The following is a 24,767-nucleotide window of genomic DNA, read 5'->3' as shown; positions in this document are numbered from 1 at the left end:
ACGTAAATGTAATTTTCGACCCAACGATGGTGACTGTCAAATTCTATGCTTTCGGTCACCTTTCACCCTTCAACCTCGCAAAATATCCAAATTGAGCTATAGTTAAATGATGGCAGCTTCGATTGCTAAATTGCAATCGTTACAAAAGATATACAGAAGCACAACTGATGCAGATTTTGGCGGCATAAGTGAGACAACAAAAAAATTAGGTTATGAAAATAAAGTGAATTGGCATATGAACTTGCGTTCATCCACTATAACACTAATTATATGTGATGGATAATTGTATTGTTTTCACGCCCAAGTCTATGTAATATTTTCCTACTTGAACATTGAGGAAGATATTCTGCACAATTGTGTGGCGTAATAAACGGATCGACGGGTTCTGCTCAACCGTTGATCGAGGAGGAGAAAAGATGAACGGTCCAAAACAGTTCCAATCGTTTTGCATTGGTTCATGTGAATTTTTGACCGTTGGGCTTCAAAATACAGCTCATCCTTCTCAAATAATAAGGGCCTTCGGTGTTAAAATTTAAGAAGATCATTCTTGGGAGATACCAAATTAAAGAAAATTAGCTCTCATACATTGAAGATGGCAATGATTATTTTAATCTTATTTATTTTAATTTATATTTTCTCCTATCCCAATAATAAAGCGGTAATTAAGCAAAGTAGTCCCACTTCGCAGTTATTTGTTTGTAATCCCCTTATGAGATCTATCCACATTGTACAGAGAAGAAACAAGGACCCGTATTTGGTAGTTTGCTCGAACTCAGAATTTTTTTCCTTTCAGATCTACCACTATTTTCAAGATGCATGGAAGATTAAGTTTCAGTTTGCAGGCGAAACTGGGTCTGATGTAATGTGTAATGAAATGGTTGAGTGCATTGGTGTTCTTTTCTGGAGGGCAATGGTGCCTATCACTATAGTGGGCTACAATATTAAAGATGAGGGTTTAATTAGCCCGGTTATAGTAGCTCCATTACCCCGCCAAATGGTTCAAGATCTAAATAAGTGTGTTTTATATATTGTTTCATATGGCTCCTCAGTTCTTGTGGTGGGGATCTTTCATGAGAAGATAGACTGGATTGACCCATTTGCTGCACTCATTCCGGCCCTTGATAGAACTCACCCATTATTCATCTCGCACATCTATTTTGACAGAACTTTCCCAAATAGGATGGGAATTGTTATCTGGGAGTTGTTTCAGGACGAGGAAGATAAGTTGGTTTGGAAGTGGAAGGAGTTTGAACAAGAATGTCTTCACAGTCGCTCCCTCAATATCTCGACCGAGATTGGTGGCATCGGAAGTGTGTTTGTGTGGGAGGCTACCTGTGCTTCAGCAATATATATAATGGTGCTGAGAGTGCAAACGTGTTTGCATATAATCTAAAGGAAGGATTTTGACAACGCCTTCCTCCCTGTAAAATTCTGTACAATAAACGAACAATGATGTCGTTCGAACCGAAGTTCAATCTTTTTCAGCTCTAAGGAAAATTGAGAGAATGAGGGATAACATGATTATGGTGATATGTGCTCGAGAGAACGAGCGAGTACATGAATATGGTGATGTGTGAGGTAATTATTATTTACTTTTAATATATTACATGGTTTGTTCGTTGAATGTGTTTTTGTTATTAAACAGATAATGTATGGATTTTACTATGTAACTGATAAATTGGATGGTTATTTTCTATATATTTTGAGATCTTGTAATTGATAAAATTAGATAAATTTAAATAGATTTTTTTAAGAAGTCAAAATTTATTCATATTATTTTATTATTTTAAAGTTAAATAAGATATATGTTTTAAATCATGGAATTCATAATTAGATGGTTGCCTTTTATAAATTTTGAAGGTTATGAACTCAAAATTTGATTTATATCATTTAAAAAAAAAATAACATACCATAAGTTTTGAATAATTTAATGTTTTCTTTTGATATTTTTAATTCTATTTTGTGGTATTATTAATTTATTGTATATTATGTGATAATATCATAAACATTATTCATCTCCCCTTTTATCTATCATCAATTACATTTTATTTGAATATAATCCAATTATCTATATAATGTGAATATATTTCATTATATGAACAAAATTATTGATCTCTAAGTGACCTAAGTTTAAACATATGAAGGGCAAGGTAGGAAGGTTAGGGTTGATAGTTGCACTACAATACATAGAAATAGGTATACTTAAAAATATAAGTTTAAAATATTTGGACATTGTAAAATAGGGTGATATAAATAAAAGTCATTTAAAATTTTGATCACTCATCATAATTACTATTGTAAAGCTATAATACAATTTATTGAGAATTTTAAAATAGTTACAAATATCCATATTTAAATGTAAAAATAGTTTTATTTTTTATTCTTCAAAGACGAATTCCAAATAAGGAATTGATGTTCAACCTCATTACAAGAATGTGATGAATATGATTAAAAAGAATCTATAATAAAATATAAGAAGGTCGAATGATATCTGGAAGGTTACAATATAGGCTCTAATGATCACTCATATGAATAATATATGCAATATGAGTCCACTTGATCTTGTAAATAGAATGAATGTATTAGAACAAAAGTATAAAGAATGGATATACCTATAAATCAACATATTTTATCGAGCTGAAGATGACTTAGACACTTAAAAAGTGACTAATAATTGAGTTATGTGAACTAAAGAGAAACTTACGATAGATAATTGGTACATTAAGAAATCTATTTTATTTTATTTTTGAATGTCAGGTTTGAGGATAAAAGAGATAATTAAAATTTTGATAGCTTTGTGATTAGGATTATATCTTACTATTCTTTTGACTTTTTTAATGATTTTTTTGAATATAGCTAAATCTTTATTTCAGTATGGTATACCCCAAATTGACATAAATGAAACTTTATCTATGTCTTTCCAACTTAAGAGAGGTTCAAGTAATTCAATTTTGATAGCTTTGTGATTAGGATTATATCTTACTATTCTTTCGACTTTCTTAATGATTTTTTTGAACATAGCTAAATCTTTATTTCAGTATGGTATACCCCAAATTGACATAAATGAAACTTTATCTATGTCTTTCCAACTCAAGAGAGGTTCAAGTAATTCCATTGTTGGATTTTTCAGATGTCTTTCTACAAATTAAACCTTGGATATCAGAACAAAAGAAAAGTATTTGAAGGGCATTCACCCTCATGATTCATTTGTCAATTTTTTTTTATATCCCCTTTCAACTTTAGTTTGTTAAAGAGAATTAGAAAACCTTTTAAATATGTCAAATATTGGATAAAAAATAGTGATTTCTTAACAAAGATGATGATAAAATCTATAGCTTTATACCAACTTTTTGGAAGAGCCTATGAAAAAATAAATGTCTTAATCTCATGTTGGGCTACAATACAAAAAAATAGGACAAAATAAAATAATCAATAATCAATTGAAGCAGTGGATCGTAAGACGATCAAATCTTGTTAGTTTAGTCTTTATTATTAGTTATGAATAGTATATTTCATCTCTTAATTTTCATGGGAGAATGGACATGCATTTTAAGTTGTTTCAAGACTGTAATTAAACCAACTCTTAGGCCTTACACATAAATATAAGATTGTGTTACATTGTGAGAGATAGAGAATATCTAATTAGTGTTGAATCTTGTTAATAGTGTCTATATTCAATCAACAAGTTTTATATATGTCCACGTAATCTTTGATACAAAATAAGAAGATAATTTGAGCAATGAAGCTTGTGGATTGAATGTTGAATGCTAATGACTAAAATTGAAGCCACTCAAGAAAGGGCCACTTGAGGAAATGTGATTTTCTAGGTAGTTTAGATTGTTAGTCATTATGATTTAGTATTAATAGTGAACGTTTATGATAGGTTTTTTAAATTTTTATAATATTTAACTTTAATAGTTTTATAATAGTTAACTTGTAGCAACTACTATGAATTTTTTGTAGTAACTATTCCAGAAGTTTGCAACAATTTTTCTTATTTAAATGACTCTTTCAAAGATGCTCATAGCTAGTTGGTTGGTCATATTTCAAGGTCACTTATATTTCAAGGTTGTGATTTAGTCATGTCTTCAATTTAAAAAAATAGTTTATGCATATATTGTCAAAAAAACTTCCATTACGTAGCTGGGTCTTCATAGAATGAAGAATGTCTATCTAAATGATGTCTAATTTTATCTACTCATGTTATATATAATGATAAATGGAAAACATTTTATGTTGTATCAAAAGGCATTCGATGGAGAGAATTTTCCGCAATAACTATTCAAGAAGTTTGCAATGATTTGCCAAGTTACTTGCAACAATTGCAATGTGACTAAATAGTCAACCTGCACCAATTTCCAAAAATTCTACAACAACTGCGGATGCCAAATATGTAATATTCTTAGAGGGACCTATAAATTCAACTCTTTAGCAACCTGCACTTTCAGATCTTCACTAAATTTTTAGCTTTTTAAATCACCATAGATACTCACATTTACAATTTCTATTTATTTGCAACATTCATCACTTTTAGTTATTTAATTATCTATTCATTACAATATGTCAATTATCATTATTCTAATTACATGCTTCTCATAATTGATTTATTTTGTAACATCATGCATTCATTATCATTTATAGACAAATGACCTTTCAATTGGGGGGAGTTGTGCATGCCTTGTATTGTTGTCCTACACCATGGAAAGTTGATCTTGCCATTGTTGTATATATTCATACTTACCTTCTAGATTCAGGGTGAATGCATGAAGTTGTGATACAAAATAGGTGCCACACTTCATTTTTTTTTAAATTGCTCAATTGACGCATGCCAAATAAGGTGCTTTCTTTATTTGGTACGCACCAAAAGTAGAAAACATAAGAGTAAAACTTCCAATCGTCATTTTTCCTTCATTTTTCTATAAACCTAATACTGGGAGGAAGAATGGCTTTGGTATTTAAGGTATGCTCATCTTCATTTTGATGGATTGAGTTTATTGTAGATGAAAAATATGGTAAAAGGATTGTCACCCATTGTATAACCTACTAATTTGTATGAGAGTTGCATATTACCAAAGAAATATAGAGAAATATCTCTAATAGGAAGTTTAAATAGAGCAAGGGTTCCTTTGTAGGTAGTTCACACTGATATATGTGGCCCAATGTTTTTGAATATGGGAAAATAGGTTTTGATGGGTCCTTGAAACCCAGTACAATCAGAAAATCAAAAGATAAGCATTACAGCGCAACAAAAAGAGAGCAAACAAAAGAAAGACAGCTGGTGAACCAAATGCTAGCAAACAAGAGAATGTAGGTTACAAACCAAAAACACCAACAATAGTCCAGGCTTAGGTTAATTTTTGAACCATCTTCACTGCTTCAAGCTCCATCTGTTCCATGTTGTCTGTTGCTCACTTAATCTCCTCTACCTCCTTACTATGGCTTTGCATCCTTTTAGTGCTTTCTCTCATTCTTCTCCCTAGCCCTGTGTCCCTATCATCTAGGGTGTCAGCCTTGACATCAATAATACCCACCATGACCTTATCCCCTTGGTAGTTCTCTCGCTTGCAATTGGTGCTGATAATCTCCTAAGTGTTACCAATTAGCTTTGTAAGCTCACTGAGACATTTTGAAAGGGAATTGAACTTTCTGGAGCCTAAAGCTTGCAATGTCTCAGTTTTCCCCGCTTCCTAAGTTTTCTTGGTTTTGATGTCATCAATTTCCTTATGCACCCAAATGAGCACTTGTTTGAGGATTTCCATTGCGTTATTGATGCAAAGATCAATATTCAAGTGATTCTCTTCCTTGTTCTTATCACTAGTAGTGTTAAGATTAACCTCCAAGCCAACCTCCTTATCCTCAGAGATTTGAGCTTCTTTCATTGGCGTGTCCTCCCCCATTAATTCCTTCTCATTTAAATTAGTCCTAAGAGGTGACCGATCCTTGGTGCCCACTTTCTTTCTTTTAGAAGTCTTCTTTTTCTGCTTCGGGCTCACAAGGATTTGGACCCCCTCACTTCCAGTGTCCATGTCATTGTTAGTCCCATACTCCTCCTCACACTAGATATCATCCTCCCCTCTCTGCTAATTTTTGGAAAACCCTTTGTTCTATTTCCCCTGCTAAAAAGATAATAGGGAAAAGAAACTTTATCTTTATACCTAAAATGATTAAGTAAAATAAAGTGGTAGCTGTAAACCCCAGTGTATTTACCATCAAGCGTGATAAACTCCATAATTGCAAGAAAAACCCTTCTCCAAATTAACTTAATTACCTATGGCAAAAATTAGGTATGTCTGCCCTTCACCAGTCTAGCCCTTTCCTCCTCCTTCTTCAGAAATTTCTTAACGACAACATCTAAAATCTTTCTATCCTTGTAGAACTTAATTCCCTCCATCAAAAGACTAGTTGCCTCCGCTATCATAGTTTTGGTCACCTTGACCTTCCTATTTCCAATGGTTAACGTCCCTTCATTCCCACCCTTCTTGAAGATTCTCATGATTTAAGGTTGTTTCTCCTGCATATTTTCTATAAAATCCGTCATCTTAGCCGCTTGAAGGATAGCCCAGACTTGCAGATGACTCTTCCATTTATCAATGCTGGTAGTCTCCATTCTCTTTTGTTTATCCCCCATGATCCTATTGATACCAATAATCTGAATCTCCCACCTGATTCTTTCGTTCACAACAGGCTCTTTGTGATAACTAGTTCGTGTTTTGTAGGATTTTTTGATGCTATTATTGAAGAGGGATAAAGATGCCCATAAAGCATGAAAAGTTAACCTATAATGATTGATGTACTTCATTCTCTATAGCTTGCAAAACCAGTGCCTGCTGCCACGATGTCTACTTAGACTTGGGGAAATTATATCAAATTTGTCCCTTCTTACCATGCAATCTTTCATAAATTAAGATGTCATGTGCCACACTTAGTAGCTCCCTTTCACCTTTCCAAGTAATAATTATCTCACTACGTACCGCCACATTGGCTACCTAGTCAGCACTCCGGTTAGCCTCTCTATAGATGTATGATGTGGCATTTTTGAAACCCCTCAATCAACTCTTTAGCTGACTCAATGATGTTCTTGATAGTCCATGAAGGTTGATGATTATCGAGAAGGTAGTTAGTGATGTTTTTAGAGTTGCCTTCCAACCATAGAATTTTGACCCCTAAATTAGATGCCAATTTAATAGATTGAACTACCCCCATAGGTTCTACCATATGATTGGTTTGAATACCTAAGGTATAGGCCACTTCTCCTGTGGAAAAGCCATCCTCATTTCGGATGACATGACCGCAACTAGCTAGTCCTGGATTTTCTTTCGCCGCCACATCAAAGTTGGCCTTGAACTACTCACTAGGGAGAAAGGACCATCGACACAAGGTTCTATTAATTTGGTTGATGTTAGAGCCCAAAGAGGTTGGGATATTCCATCTTTTGATAACTTCAAAGTCCTACTTACATGTACAACTATGCAATCCCTTGGCCATTACATTCTCAACATAGTTATTTTTATCTTGACCCAAACCACTTCAGAGGTATTAATGTCATTTCTAAATATTCTATTATTTCTCTCTTTCCATGTCCCCCAAATGATATGGGAAAAAGAGAACTTCAAAATATTCCTTATGGTGATGTTATTGGTGGAATAATGCCAGCTTTTGAAACAATCTTGCATCTCCTCCTGGAAAACCCAATTCAGCCCCCACAATTGAAAAAACATCCCCCAAATAGGAGTAGTATAATGACAGTGTAAAAAGATGTGGTTCATAGATTCCGATTATTAAGAAAAAGGTAGCAACAATTAGGGAAACAAAAGCCCCTCTTTCTCAAATTGTCAGTGATTAGAATCTTGTTTTGCAAAAGGATCAACAAAAAGATGTTAATTTTGGGAGTCAATCCTCGATACCAAGCCTTGGCTCAGCATGGAATAGGATCTTGGGAATGTGACAGTAAAAGGACAATAGAGGAGACCATATAATTTCTAGAAGAAGTGTCACCCCACACCATATGGTCTTTCCTTCTAGGATTCAAGATCGCATGATTGATCATTAAGTTTACCTGCTTGAGTTTGGGATCAATGGGTTTGAGGTCCACCCACATTTTATCCTTGCAATTTTGGATGATTATGTGAGAAGCCAACTTATTAAGAGGGGCTCGTCCAATCCAAGCATCATCCCAAAAGTCCACCTTCCTATCATCACCAAGGGCCGAAACATTACCGAGATTAGCAACACCTTTAGCCTGGATAAAACTATTCCAAATGAAAGACCCGCTTGGTATCTGATCTGAGACCAGGAATTCCTCAATGGTGGGAGCTTGCCTTAAGTACTTAGCCTTCCAGATATCATTCCATTCTCCTTTTTCCTGATAATTTCTATAGATTTGTTTCTCTAAGATATTTTTGTTGAAAGTTCTGATATTCCTAAGACCTAAGCCCCCCTTCTTTTTAGGTTTACAAATACTTTCCCAGGATATGAGAGCCATTTTCTTCTTCTCCTCCACTCCTTACCACAAGAAAGCTTTCTATATTTTCTCAATGGCATCAAAAAATTTACCAGGGATTTTAAAAAGTCTTAGAGCATACACTAGGAGACTCTGGAGGGAAAATTTTAAGAGTTGGACTTTTCTTGCTTGACTAAGAAGGGTCCCTTTCCAACCAGCCAACTTTTTGCTAAATCTATCAATAAGACTATTTCAAACAACTCCAGGGGTTTCAATCCAAAGGGGAGGCCTAGGTAGATAGCAGGAGGCTTACAAATTTTGCAACCAAGGATCCCAACCATTCTGATTTGTCTCCCAATTGATGGTTTGACCGGTTTCCTTACTATAAGTATTGAGAAGGTTCTTCATATTGGAAGCTTCTTTGATAGTGGATGATCCCATTAAAATGGTATCATCAACAAATTGTTGATGAGTGCAAGCTTTAAAACCAGAAGAAGGTGAAATACCATAGAGGAGCCCCTCAGAAACAAAGTTTCTTATAAATCTACCTAGACATTCAACCAAGATGATGAAGAGTATGGGGGATATAGGATCCCCCTACCTGATACCCCTAGAAGTTTTGAAGAAAGTGGAAGGCATCCCATTGATAATGACAGAAAAAGAAGGGGTCGAGATGAGTTTTTCAATCAGCTTAATGAATCTCACTCCAAATCCAAAAGCCTCCAACACCTTACTCAAGAAAATCCAGTCCACCCAGTCATAGGCTTTAGACAAATCTAGCTTCATCAGAAATCCTTTTTTTTTTAATCCTCCTGCGAATGAATGTTTTCATGGATAGAAATGATGGATTCAAGGATTTGTCTGCCCAAAACAAAGCCACTCTATTGGGATGAAATGGTCAAAGGAAGAATCCTTAACAACCTGCTAGTAACCACTTTAAAAATTATTTTCTAAAAAGAGTTGCATAAGCTTATCAGTTGGAACTTATCCATAGAATCAACTCTCAAGAGTTTGGTAATCAAAACCAGGAAGGTAGCATTAAGTTTCTTTAAGATTAGAAGGGATGGATGTCAAGACCTTGTTCTAATCCTTGCTAATAGTAGGAGGGATATTGTCAAGGATGCCCTTCTGAAATTGACCATCCAAACCAGAGTCTACCGAAATAAGTGAAGTAAAGAAGTTCTTGGCCTCCTTCCCAATCTCATCACCCTTCTTCATTTCAGTTCCCCTGATTTTCAACATTGAGATTTTGTTAGCCACCTTGTGTTTCATCATGGCTATATGGAAGAATCTAGTATTTTTGTCTCTTGCTTTAAGCCATAGGGACCTGGACCTTTGTTTCCAAAATTCTTCTTCTCTTTTGATAATCTTGTGGTACTTCACCAACACTTCATTTTCCTCACTGATTGAAACTTCATTGTATCCACTAACTTGGATTTTATCCTGCATTTCCTTATGTTCCAATTGAGTTTTAGTTTTGACATCAAACAGATCACCAAAAACATCCTTATTCCATTTTTTAATATTGTCCTTCATATTTCTTAATTTTTTGGTAACTCTATACATAGCAGTTCCTTTAACATCAATGGACCACCACATCTCAATGACTTGTGCTAGGTTAGGGTGATCAGGCCACATCCTTTCAAATCTGAACAGGGAATTTCTTTTTACAATAGTATTATCAGCAATAAAAGTCATAGGGAAATGGTCAAAACCTATTCTAGAGATATCTGAGAAGGTGGATTGATAATGATTAAGCCACTCATTAGAAATGAGGGCCCTATCAAGTATGACTTGAATGAGATCATCTCCCATCCTTCTATTTGACAATGTAAACTTGGCCCCCTGAAGCTCAATATCATGCAAGCCTTGGTTGTTGATAAAGTTCAAAAGATCCATTTTGATATCCAGCTGAGAGGGGACACCTCCAAACTTCTCATTGTCTTTGAAGGGGGTGTTGAAGTCCACCATAACAATCCACATATCATTCTTGTAGAGGGTCCCCATAGCCTCCATATTTCTCCAAAATTTGCTTCTACCATATCTATTATTAGGGGCATAAATATTGGTAAGAAGAAAAGAGGTCCCATTCCCAATGTGATGGAACCTGATAAAGGCCAAATTGCTATACTGCATGACTAGCTACCTAGAAACCCACTTTAGGTTCCAAAATATAGCTATGCACCCTTAAGCCCCATCAGAGCTTCCACCACAAAATTCCCCATTCTTAAAAAGCTTAATCTTTTCAACTTTCTCTTTAATCATTTTAGTTTCTTGGATAATAACAATGTCTAGTTTATGTTCTCTAACTAGATTTCTAACAACATCCTGTTTATGTGGACTGTTCAGTCCACGTATATTGCATGAGATTATTTTCATTTTCTAACAAGGGAACATACCTCATGGATGGTCATTTGAGTACCATCTTCTATGTTCTTGCTAGCCTCTTGATCTCTGATCTGGCTTGTTTTATTCCTTCCAGGAGAAGATGGGTTGACACCCATGTCACGTTTGCTCCAGTATCTTGTCTTGTCCGAATTAGCTTGAGGGGTAGAATTAGGGCCTTTTTTGACCCCTCTCTTCCACACTGAAACTTCAATTGTATTGCCATCTTCCTCTTGAGTTGTTATCTTTTGGTCTGCTTAATCAACCTCAGCCCACTTAGCATTAAGTAGTGAGGTCGTAGGTGATTGTTGAGTGGTGGCTTGTACCATTTTGGTGCAGGAGCACCTAGGACTCAGGCTCATAGTCCTTCTACAATTTTGGCTTGTACTGACCTTAGCCAAGTCAAGTTCCTAATAAGGACTCTAGGAGGGTCTAAGGTGTGTGTTTAAAGTTTTTTTTGAGTCAAGTGTAGGCCTAATTGAGTTATTTTTCTTTCTAGGTTTGCACTTTGTGAGTAGGTAGTAGTTTGAGTGGTTAAATGGCCTTCTTGATGGTCAAAAGAGGCATAACTTGGTAAGAGAATTAGAGAGGTTTAGAATAGTATTAGGAATGTTAAAAAATACATGATTAATGGCTTATAATAGGTTTCTTGAGTTGAAAAGACAAAATGTGGAAAGTTGTAAAAGTTATCATGACAACTTTTTAAAGTTGTCAAGACAACTTTGGTCCTAAAAGTGCTTAGCGGTGCAGTTAGGGTTAGCATAGTGCCCTAGGATGCCTTGAAATATAGGAAAGACTATTTAAATCTCCTCTTGCATAGTTACCAAGGTTGGAAGTTTGATTTTGTATGATTGACAATCTGAAACTACACATTTTCTGACTGTTATCAATGTTTTTGTCTTATTTTGCATAAAATGTGAGCACAAATGGACTTAATCCATTGATCCAGTTTTGGATTTTAGTTATTTGGTATGTTACAATACTATTTGGTTCATTTCATGCTTTGTAGATAGGGTGTGTTAGTACTTTCATTGTTTTGTTTCCGAACAGCCAGTTTTGGCTTGTAAATAGCAAATTCTTGTAAAATGGTTGCCCCATAAAATCCCTCGATGCTACCATCATGACCTATTGGGAAATGGGAGGAAACTCTATGTATAATGTAAATGTGTAGGGAGGAGTTCTGGAAGTGGAGTTAATCATGGTTACCACCTTGTTCTAAGCGAGTCCAGGAGCAACCCGACTAGAGGAAACAGGGTGTAATTTAAATGCATACTGGAGGGGTTGATACAAAACCTTAACCAGATCATTTGACCTAGTTCATGAGGTCCATAAAATATTACAACTACAAGGAGAAGCCTTGAAAATTCATATAGATGCCCATTTCACAAAATTGGATAATCATTGTCAGTTAAAGGCCTAGAAACCCTAGCAAACCCTCATTTTTGGGTTAGGGCACTACACGGAAAGTTGGAAGACTAAAACCAACAAAATATCTTATGGATGGGTGAATGATTGAAGAAAAGTAAAACTCTTTGCAAGGTATTTTGGACTGGAAAACCAAAAACCCTTAAAAACCTGATTTAGGAGGCCTAATTGGGGCTCATCCTTGTAGCCATATTTTTAGGCAAATTTATGAAATTGGTAAGGAAGATAGAGAATGAAAAACCAAAAAAGAACCAAATTGAATTTATTCTATGATAAATTCCACCTCCACACCTCTGCAATGACTCACAACAATATGGGAGTGAAAAGTGAGATATTGACAAGTTGTTGTCAATATAGCAAGATTGAGCATATGGAAAACACATTGAAATGGTAGGGTTCTTAGTAAAACAATTGTTGAAAACACCTTGAGATTGGCATAGACTAAGTCCTATCAGAGTTTGGGAAGGACTTGGAGGTCTTGGAGCATAGCTAGACCTGGTGAGGTTGGTGGAATTGAGCAACACCAGCTAGGTGAAGTGTGAGCAAGCTAGGTTAACCCTATCTAATTGGTATCAAAACCTATAAGATTTGGGCTAGGTGAGTAGATGTTCTGGAGGAAGGTCTAGTGGACAAGGTAGAAGTTCCTCATATTTTGCCTCAATGAAGTGTTAGCATTACAACCAGCTTGGTCATCTAGCATATAGGTGTCCAGAGAAGGAATCATCATCATAGAGTAGTGAAAGGAGAGTGAACTACCTTCAAGAAGATGCTTCCAGAAGCAAGACTTCAGAGGTTGCCTTAGAATCAGAGGTAGGTGGCAACCTAATGATTAGAAGAACTTTGTTAAAATAACCTGTCAGAGAAGAGCCTAGCAAAAGGAGGTCATTATTTAGGATCAAATGCAAGATTATGGACAAAGTTTGCAAGGTGATCATTCATTTAGGGTCAATAGAAAATATTGTGTCAGAAGAGGCAGTGAGCAAGCTTAAATTACAAAGGATACCTCACAACAACCCATATAGGGTCACTTGGTTGAACAAAGGCCAACTTGTCCTAGTCAATGAGCAAGCATGGGTGGATTTCACCATTGTGAGGTATAAAGACAAAGTGTTATGTGATGTCCTCCCCATGGATGCATGCCATCCTTACTGGGAAGACAATGGAAATCTGATAGACAAGCTATTCATGATGGACCCAAGAATGAATATTCATTCAAGAAAGATGGAGTCACATTCAAAATCCAACCTATCCTTGAGGGAAGTAACAAAAGAGTAGCAGGTCCTAATGTCCTCTTAGTGAGTGAAAAATAGTTCTTGAAGACACTTGAGGAAGGTGAAGTTATAGGGTTTGCATTAGTGATGAAGCCTAAAGAGGAAGACAAGAAAGAACACCTAGATTTTCCAATAGAGGTTCAAGACCTATTGAAGAAGTTTAAAGGGATAGTAAGTGATGGACATCCAACCACCTTACCTCCTAAAAGAGCCATAAGCCATCAAATAGACTTTATACCCAGAGCATCCTTACCTAACAAGGTGGCTTACAAGATGACTCCCCAACAGAATGTTGATATTGCTAAACAAATCCAATAAATCTTAAACCAAGGCTTAATTAGGAAGAGTATTAGCCCTTGTGATGTACCTACCATTTTAGCCCCAAAGAAAGGTGGTACTTGGAGATTGTGCATTCACTCTAGGGCAATAAATAGGATCACTATTAGATATAGGTTTCCAATTCCTAGAATAGAAGACTTAATGGATTGCTTAGGGGAAACCAAATACTTTACCAAGATAGACCTTAAAAGTGGATACCACCAAATTAGGATTAAGGAGGGTGACGAATGGAAAAAAACATTCAAGACAATAGAGGGTCTTTATGAATGGCTTGTAATGCCATATGGCTTATCTAATGCTCCAAGCACCTTAACGAGACTCATGAATGAGGTGGTGAAGGACTTCATAGGTAAATTTTTGGTGTTATATTTAGATTATATTCTCATTTTCAATAAAGATAGGGAAGATCATGTTAATCATTTGCGAATTGTGCTACAAAGATTGTATGAAGAGAAGCTAACCATGAGCTTGGATAAGTGTGAATTTTTTAAGCAAGATTTTTTTTACCTTGGGTTTGTGTTGTCACAAGGAAACCTCAATATGGATCCTAGAAAGGTTGAAGTCATAGTAAATTGGCCTACTCCTAAGTCAGCAACAAAGGTGATAAGCTTCCATGGACTAGCTCAATATTACAGGAAGTTCATTAGGCAATTCAGTGCTATATGTGCACCAATGTTGGACACTATTAGAGGTGGAATGAAGGAAAAGTTTTAGTGGAATGAACAAGGAAATAGAGGTTTTGAAACCTTGAAAGAAAAGATAGCTACTCAACTAGTGTTAGTGTTGCCTAGCTTTGAGAAACTCTTCACAGTGGAATGATGCAAGTAATGTTGTAGTAGGTGCTTTCCTAAGCCAAGAAGAAAGACCAGTAGCTATCCATAGTGATAAACTAAGTGATGCAAAGAGGAAATACTCCTCATATGACTTGGAATTATATGCTCTAGTGCAAGCTTTGAGGAAGTGGGGACACTATCTCCTTCCTAAGGAATTTGTAGTCTACATAGACAATCAAGCTTTAAGCTTTTTAAATTAACAAGACAAACTTGGTCACAAACACATGAAGTGGGTAGAGTACATGCAAGCCTACACATTCACAATCAAGAACAAAAAATGTCAATTAAACCAAGTTGATGATGCATTGAGCAAGAGACTCTTCATAGTCAAATAAATTCAGTTAAGAAGCATAGGTGTTGATATTTTTAGAGACCTATATCCAGATGATGAAGACTTATCAAATGCCTACAAGGTATGCAAAGAGTATCAAAATCATTTTCATAGTGAGTATTCAGATTTTACCTTGCAAGATGGGTTATTGTTTAGAGGAGGACAACTTTGTGTGCCTAGAGGGTCAATGACAGAAAATCTCATACAAGAGAAGCATAATGGTAATGTTAGTGGTCATTTTGGAGTCAACAAGACTCAATAGTTAGTTCAAAGTTATTATTGGCCTAGGATGAATCAAGATGTTAAGAAGTATGTGGAAACTTGCATTGTTTTTCAAAAGGCCAAGGGCACTTCTTCAAATACCGATTTATAACAACCTCTTCCCATACCAAATAGACCTTGGGAGTGCATTAATATGGATTTTGTAGTATGTTTACCAAGGAAAAAGCAAGGATTTGACAACATTTATATCATAGTGGATAGATTTAGTAAGATGGCCCACTTTGTACCTTAAAAGACTACTCATGATGCATGTCATATAGCTCATTTGTTCTTCAAGGAAGTGATAAGAATACATGGTTTACCCATGAGCATTGTTTTAGATAGGGACTTAAAGCTCATGAGTCATTTTTGGAAGACACTTTGGCAAAAGCTTGGTACCAACCTATCTTTTGGATCACCCTACCATCCACAAACAAATGAGAAGACTGAAGTGGTTAATAGGAGCTTAGGAAACTTATTAAGGTGCCTTACCAAGGAGTATGGTTAGACATGGATCAAGTATTATCTCAATCTTAATATGATTACAGTGATACAATTAATTTGAACCACACACAAGAGTCCTTTTGAATTAGTCTATGGTATTCACCCAAGGGGTATATTGGAGTTAAGGGATTTAAGAAATGCAGCAACAAGGATTGGATATGTTGAATATTTTGCTTAGTCAATGAAAGAGGTACATGAATCAGTCAAGAATGCACTGATGGAGAACACAAGTAAGATCAAGAAAACATTTGATGAGAGAAGAAGCTACAATTCCCAGTAGGAGATCTTGTCATGGTGCATCTTAACAAAAAAAGGCTACAACAAGGAATACCTAACAAGTTACAGATGAGAAGTTTGGGTCCATGTGCCATCCTAGCTAATTATGGAGAAAATGCATACAAGGTGGACCTACCTAGTGAAATCGGACTGTCACCAGTTTTCAACATAGTAGACTTAGTTGCTTACAAATGACCAATTCAAGGTTCAGATTGCAGTCACTCAAAGGTATCAAATGATGTAAATAACCTTCAAGTGCTAGCAAGACCAAGCCCAAAGGCTGAAAAGGTATTGAGTTCAAGGATCGCTAAGAAGACAAGGTACCAAATTTATGGGTAGCTCCTAATCAAGTGGTGGGGTATGGATGATGTTGAGGCTACATGGGTTCTTGAGATAGAGTTCAAGAAGTTAGGCACTGATCAGAATCTAATCCCTAAAGAGGTGACTTAATTTGCTTTTGTTTGGGAGAATGGTTCAGGAGCACCTAGGACTTAGGCTCATAGTCCTTCTACAATTTTGGCTTGTACTAACCTTAGCCAAGTTAGGTTCCTAATAAGGACTCTAGGAGGGTCCAAGGTGTGTGTGTAAAGTTTGTTTTGAGTCAAGTGTAGGCCTAGTTGAGTTAGTTTTCTTTCTAGGTTTGCACTTTGTGAGTAGGTAAATGGCCTTCTTGATGGTCAAAAGAGGCATAACTTGGTAAGAGAATTAGAGAGGTTTATAATAGTATTAGGAATGTTAAAAAAAGACATGAGTAATGACTTATAATAGTTGCTTGAGTTGAAAAGAAAAAATATGAAAATTTGTAAAAGTTGTCATGACAACTTTGGTCCTAAAATTGCTTAACGCTAGAGTTAGGGTTAGCACAATACTCTACGATCCCTCCACACATGGGGAATACTATTTAAACCTCCTTTTTCATGGTTACCAAGGTTGGAAGTATGATTTTGTATGATTGTTAATCTGAAACTACTCATTTTTGGACTATTACCACTATTTTTGTCTTATTTTGCATAAAATGTGAGCACAAATGGATTGAATCCATTGATCTAGTTTTGGATTGTATTTATTTGGTGTGTTACAGTACTATTCTGTTTAATTCATTCTTTGTAGATAGGGTGTGTTAGTACTTTCATTGTTTTGTTTCCAAATAGCTAGTTTTCGCTTCTAAATAGCAAATTCTTGAAAAATGGTTGCCCCATAAAATCCCTTTGTGCTACCATCATAACCTATTGGGAAATGGGATGCAACCCTATGTATAGTGTAAATGTGTAGGGATGAGTTTTGGAAGTGGAGTTCATCATGGTTACTACCTTGTTCTAGGCGAGTCTAGGAGTAACCCGGCTAGAGGAAACAATGTGTAATTTGAATGCATACTATAGGGGTGGATACAAAACCTTAACCAGATAATTTTGGATGGCTCATGACATCAATAAAGAGTTGAAAATACAAGGAGAAGCCTTGACAAGTCATATAGCTTCCCATTTTACAAATTTTTATAGTCATTGCTAGTTAAAGGCCTAAAAACCCTAGCAAATCCTCATTTTTGGGTTAGGGAACTATACGGCAAGTTGGAAGAATAAAACCAACAAAATATCCTAGGGATGGGTGAGTGATTGAAGAAAATTAAAACTACTTTCAAGGTTTTTTGAACCGTAAAACCAAAAACCCTTAAAAACTAGATTTAGGAGGCCTAATTTGGGCTCATCCTTGTATCCGTATTTCTAGGCAAATTTATGAAATTGGTAAGGAATATAGAGAATGAAAAACCACAAATGGACCAAATTGAAATCATTCCTTGATAAATTCCACCTCCACACCTCTGCAATGACTCATAATAGTATGGGGGTGAAAAGTGAGATATTCACCAGTTGTTGTCAATATAGCAAGATTGAGCATATGGGAAACACATTGAAATGGTAGGGTTCTTAGTCAAACACTTGTTGTAAAAACCTTGATTGGCATAGAGTAAGTCCTAGCAGAGTTTGGGAAGGACTTGGAGGTCTTCGAGTGTAGCTAGACCTAGTGAGGTTGGTGGAATTGAGCAACACCAGCTAGGTGAATTATGAGGAAGCTAGGTTAACCCTATCACATTTCTATAGATTGTTGTGATCCTAACAACGACATCCCTCCCAGGATAAAACATCTCTGGGGTTCTTCAATATCCCTACTAATTCCTGCTCTATTGGTGTTTTCTGTTATGTGGTTTGAATTTGCTTTGTCATTGTTCTGTAACACCACCTGTATCTCTCCTTCTTCCCGGTTATCACTCTTTTTATCCTCCTGATTGATATCTTGTCTACCATCTTTACCAGTTTGGTCCATTTTACCTTTATCATTGAAAGGTATTTTAGGGTTTTCCCCATTACCATTTATTTGTTTCTCTATCATGTTAGGGATAATGACACTCCGAGCCTCATTGATTTTGTTCTCTTTTTCAGAGCTCTTTGGTTGCTTAACAGGGTTTTTTGTTTCCCATTGTAATCTCATTTATTTCTTTTTTTTCTCTTTGGCCACCTAAAGAGGGCATTTTCTTGCTATATGTCCCACTTTTTTGCAATGAAATCAAGTGAAAGGGACACTTTCATATTCTAGAGGCTGGTTCCATTTTCCCAATCTAGAGTTGATTTCAATGGATAAAGGCATATCTATGCCTTGCATTAATCCAATGCAGATCCTGACAAAAGTAAGTCTTCTTCTAGTCATGGTTATGGGGTCCATTGAGAGGAGTTCACCAAAAGAGTTAGTGACTCCTTTAAACACATTTTCCACCCAAAATTCTAAGGGAAGGTCTGGTAGTCTCACCTAGATAGGAGCTTGGACAAAAAGAATCATTAAATTCCATCTTAGGTGTCCATTTTTGCAGAGCTAACATTACTTTGCCGATCAACTAGGGACCATCATAGAGCACTCTTGACATATCTTCCTTGCAGGAGAAGGCCAAAGGCAATGCCCCTTTTGACCTAGTTGTGATCTCCACTTGACCTTTAAGTGACCATTTGCATTTAAAAAAATCCCTAACAATATCAATGTTTGGCCTGGGACCCAAAATTTTCCAACCAGTGTCATTGCCATAAGGTTGATGTTGTAGTCAATAATAGGGTCTAGGATTTCAATAGAAAATCTACCCTTTTCTAGGTCTGATATAGTGCAGATAGCAGGGAGAGAGGATTTTCCACTTGGTTTGATAGTAAATAGAGAAGTCCAAGACCAACCGCTGTCCCTTCGCATCAAATGCTACCTAGGAGTGTCTTCAGCACATGAATCACCTTTTTTTCCATCAGGATCGATGGGATTGTTTCCTTCTTTTGGGTCCCCATCCACTGGGTCCTTTCCACTCAATTCAGAGGAATCTAGGTTATCCCAGGAGTCATCCTTACCTTTCTCCCCCTGGTTTGCCTGCCAATTGCAATGTTTCCCACCTTTCCCTATATTCAGATGTCTTGCCTCTCTATTCTCTTACTGCTCTCTCTTCTTGCACTCCATGTTATGCTAGGGTGTGGCCCAATGTTAACCCCATCTTTAGGTGGAAGTAAATAACTTTTAACATTTATTGATGATTTCAACAAGAAATCCTGGATGTACTTTCTTAAGGAAAATAATAAAGCCTTTAATTATTTTAAGGAATTCAAATAAATTATGGAAAAGTGAAGTGGAATATTCATCAAGGTACTCATATTTGATAGGGGTGGTGAATTCAACTCTAATGAAATTTTAGATTTTTGCAAATATCTTGAGATCAATAAATAGTTCATAGTAAGGTACACATGACAAAACAATAGTGTAGCAGAGGGAAAGATCAAAACCATGATGAAATGGGAAAGGGATATGCTAAAGGCTAAAAATTTGTCTACTATAGGAGTGTCTTGTTGACACTGTGTTGTCATTGATGTCAACCGATATAGGATAGTAACCGGTATGGGAGATGTATGTGTAGTACTTTCACTGATACATACTAGATGTTATGTCTTTGATGTCACCTAGTTTAGTAGGTCACCGATAAAGGAGAGAATGTTACCTAGCATAATGGCCATTGGATTCACCGGTACATAGGTTAGTGTTTGACTTGTGTTAAAGATATGGATAGGAGGTTGGTATGATATAACAATCAGTAAATGATGACATTTGTAAGTGGGGAAGATGTTGGGTTGTTGATTGTGATGAAGAGGGGGAATATTATCAAGAACTACATCAACACTAGAGGAGAAGTATGTGTAGGTAAATGGTATGCTATTGGATGTCAATCTATAGGACTCCCACCGGATGAAGAGAAGAGTGACAGTGAGTGTGCCAAAACTGGATCACATGTGCCTGATTGAAGAATGTTGCTCAAATAGGGAAGCCACATTGGTGCACTGCAGGATGCAGATGACAAGGATTCATTTCTATTGGTAAGTGCAACTTATCTCACCATATGCATGGAATGCATCATATTCCTCTAAGAGAAGGCAGAAAAAGGGAGCAAAGGTAGGATATTCAATGCATAGACAAGATGACAAATGTGAATGATGAGGAAGCCTCCTGACCTTAAGATCATAGATGTTTATCGGATTTGTAAAGGTAGACATGTTGAGTTGTCCGTATAGAGAACGAAGGATATGTTTGACATCTTGGAAAACCAGTTAAGAGGAGGACCGGTCAACTGATGAAAAAGACAAAGTTAGAACAACTCCAGACAAAGGACATTGTCGAATTGAAGATGGAATTTTTTGAAGGTTGATGAAATGGTGTCATCAAGGTGGTTACTGGTAAGTATTTCCATTGGTAAAGTTGAGAAAGTGTAGATGAAGAATGCTCACATCTACTAAAGATGTGCATGAGGTAGGTTGGTAAGTGTACTAAATAGTTTAGGTGCTCCACTAGAAGAGAAGAAAGGTGTAAGGTTGTTGGAAGACCGGTTAGGGTATTATCAACAAGGTTAGTGAACCAGAAGATGAACTTGGTTGTGTGTTGGTTAGTGACAGAGTCCAAACTAACATTGGAGGCCTGAGCTGAGGTTGAAACTAACAAAGTGGCCACATGGAGGTGAAGTGGAATGCATGCATAGTTCAACATGGTGTGTTGGTGAAGTGTCTATCAACAAGGTAGATGGTGGCAGGTTGACATTTATTTCGACTGTGTGATTCATGGGATGTGTAGCAGAGGTTTGTGGCTCGAGGTCAAACAGACAATAGAGATCCATGAGAGACCGATTGAGAAGATCAAAGTAGGCTAAGGAAACTGCCAAACCATTCTTGGTGATCAACCAAGAGATCAATCGACAGATTAAAAGCAGATTGCTAAATATGGAAGGCGTGTTTTGGAAGGCACGACAATGGCAGTGTTGATTGATGTGTTTCAGATCATCAATTAAGGTGATCATATCTAATGAGATATGATTGGATTTAGTTTCCCTCAAGGTTGATGAAGAAACCCTAACCACTTGAAGTTTGAACTAGTTTTTGGTGGGAAGACTTGTTTATAAATATGCAAGTCTAAATCGACAAAAAGGACTGCTGCTACATGAGAGAGTGAAGAAGTGAAGAGAATCATTTTCAGTAAAGTGCTCAATGTCAATCAAAGAAGAGACTGAGTGTGTGATAGAATTGGGTTGAAGAGTTCAACGGATGAGAGTGAGGCAACTGGTGGAAGGGTTCAACACAGGTTTAATCGGTAAGGCGAGAGCAACCAATAAACTTCAAAAGTGTATCAGTGAAGACAACTGATAGTTTTAGAGCTAGCACAAAGAGATCTCAGAGTGAAGCAGCTATGTGCAAGTGTGGCAGAGAAGACTCAACAAGCATTGAACAGAGCAGGGGTAAAATCGGTAAGAAAAGTAACTGGTAGTCAAGTGTTGAGTCTTTCAAATGAACATTCAATAGAGTTGGAGTGTCAATAGTGAATGAGACTGAGTGAGAACTAACAAAAAGAAGAGTAGAAGGTAACCGGTAGAGAAGAGTAAACCGGTAGAGAGATTGTTCACAAGTGGTTGTAGAATTCATTTGTAACCAGGCTATTACTTTTCTTATGATATCATATATTGTGGTTGATGGTCGCGCCCACAAAAGGATATGAAAATCACAGTAAAACCTTTCCTGGGAATTGGGCATTCCAACAGGTGATCAATATCTCTCTTCTGTAGATGTTCATTTACTTGTCAAACTAGGGGATGTATACTTTAAATGGCGCAGCAAAATATATGCACTAGGAACTTATTTTGGTCAAATCCTAGCGGAAATACATACTGAAAAGAAATCCTACCTACGCTACAGGAAGGTAATACAAAGCTTTTTAACTCAACTATGATTTGATTACGACAGAAACCATAATAACTACAACTGAAACACAAACTATGAACTAGCCTTATGCTGCAGGAACAGACACAGTGATGGATTCCTTGTGCTGCAGGAGCAATGTAAAGCCGAGTTTGTATAAAAACTTTAAAGATGAAAGCAAACTGAAGCTTAATAGGAAAGAACAACTAACTAACTAGCTACAGATACCTACTAAGTGGGCCCCCTTAGCAAGCATCTCCTGATTACGCAAATATGAAACTCAGAACTTCATTGAACTTTATTCATAAAAACAGAATGATATACATTGCTTTGTTGATATGGAAACTAACAACAAACTTTTCTTCTGGTTAAATAGATTCTGTCTTTCATTATCATCCTGATTCTTACATGACATCTACTATTCTTATTCTACCCTTCTCTCGCGCAGGAGGAGAAGCTTTATTTAAAAACAGGGGAGCAACTAACTAACTAACTCCATAAAAGAAAGACGTGGAAGTAAAAACATATCCTCGAATCAAGGAACAAACTTCATAAATGAGTTTATGCGTTCAACCCGATCAGAGAGAATTTAGCACTCCACTCTTTGTCATTAAAATTCTTTCCCATGATTCAGTCAAAGAGCCTTTGCCGGAGCTTCCTCGAAGTCGTGCAGGAAATGGACTTTACTGCAAGGCCGAGATTGGCTGCGCTTGACTCGATCATTCTTCAACAACCTGCGAAACAAAAGGTAACAGGCAACAGAAAAGGCATATGGCACATACACAATATCCATTCATTAATCACACATTTTAGATTTACTTCATCATTCAAAAACTATATACGATATACCAGTCATTTTAGGGAGTCAACGGGGCAATAAATGCAATCAAGTTAATCACAAAGAGCTGCAGGAATATAAAAGTTTCTTGCTATAGGATATCCCAAAAAGGTTTCACAAAGTCTGAACATCCATGAAATAACAAAAGTAAAGGCATTTAAAAGTTTTGTCAAAACATCCAAATTATGAGCATTTTTTAAGCTCATCACTGCCCCCTACTTAGCCCAATGCTGGTCCTCCAGCATTAACTTTCCTGGTGGTTTCTCTGAAGTCGGTGGCTGCTACATGACTCTGAAATGGATTTTTAAACTTGTAATAAAATCCTCTGAAATCTTGACATTTTTCATACCTTTGGTCTTCTAATTCATTGTTGAGTTTTGTGGCCTGGTGAGGATAAAGTGGCCACATTAGCACAGGAGGTCTGAATGTCAGCGGCAACCACAGTTCAAATCTTGTTTGAAGTCCCAATTGAATATATCTGCTGGTTCGTTTGAGAGCTGTTGTGAAATTTAAGGGACTATGCGGTTTTGACTTTCTTAACCCAACAGTTAACTTTTCCCATCTTTTCTCACTTCTGGAGAATGCCAATTTCCAAAATGAATATTGTTGTGCCTGGAATTCATCATATACCTATTTTCTGATATCAAATATTTTCCCTCTTGCTGAAACATTATTAACTCCATATGTCAGAGAGAACCAATCTTTCAACATTGCATAAGGATTTGAACTGTGAGATCGTAATGGAACAGGCTCTGTTTTCTCAACTTTCTCATATGTTTCCCATTGCCTACCATAATTTGCCTCATTTGCTACCCATGACATAAATGCTCTTAAATGAACATCACCAATATAAAGAAGAGGATTCCATTCTGTTTCAAATGGTATTAAAAAGCCATGCAAATAGAATTCACAGAGAGAATTTCTTAACCAGTTAGAGGCTGCCTGGTATGCTTCATAGAAGTCTTTGGCATTATGAATTATAGGATCTTGGTTTCTGGAAATTCTTATTAATTGGAACCATAAAAACTGTTCTTTAAGGCACAGAGCATAAATTCTGGGTGGAGGCCTACATTCCATAATCTGGCCAGTTACTTTCAACATTTCATTTGTTTTTGCTTTCAGCTCAGCAATTTCTTGCTTCTGACTTTCAATTTTCTTATTTAATTTCTTCTTTTCTATTTCCCATAGACTTTGCTGCATGACAGTCTAGGCTATGTATCGGAAAGTCAAGGTTTGCAATGTAACTATTTCCCAATTAGTTTTAACATATTCTCGAAATTTCATTAAAAATGTTTTCTTATACACAACAATGGCTTTGCAAACTTCAGGATGAGATACAACTTCACTAGGCACATTTGATTGTTTAGCCTATTCTTCCTCTTGCTGTAAGATAAATTCTTCTTGTTCCTATGGTGGAGAAGCCTGTGCTTCCTCTAAAAATTGCATAGCAACAGTAGTCAAATCATCAAATTTGGTAACCCTTGCTCATTATGCCCTGTTTCCTTTGTCTCAACTTGTTCCACTTCAGGAACGATCGAACTCTGGGCAGCATTTTCGGACACATTCTGAGAAACATTAAATTCAGACTCAATAGATTCTTCTGAAATTACAAT

The sequence above is a fragment of the Cryptomeria japonica genome, chromosome 3 (assembly GCF_030272615.1).
Source record: "Cryptomeria japonica chromosome 3, Sugi_1.0, whole genome shotgun sequence".
Lineage (NCBI taxonomy): Eukaryota > Viridiplantae > Streptophyta > Pinopsida > Cupressales > Cupressaceae > Cryptomeria > Cryptomeria japonica.
Note: the sequence above shows the minus strand (reverse complement) of the source record.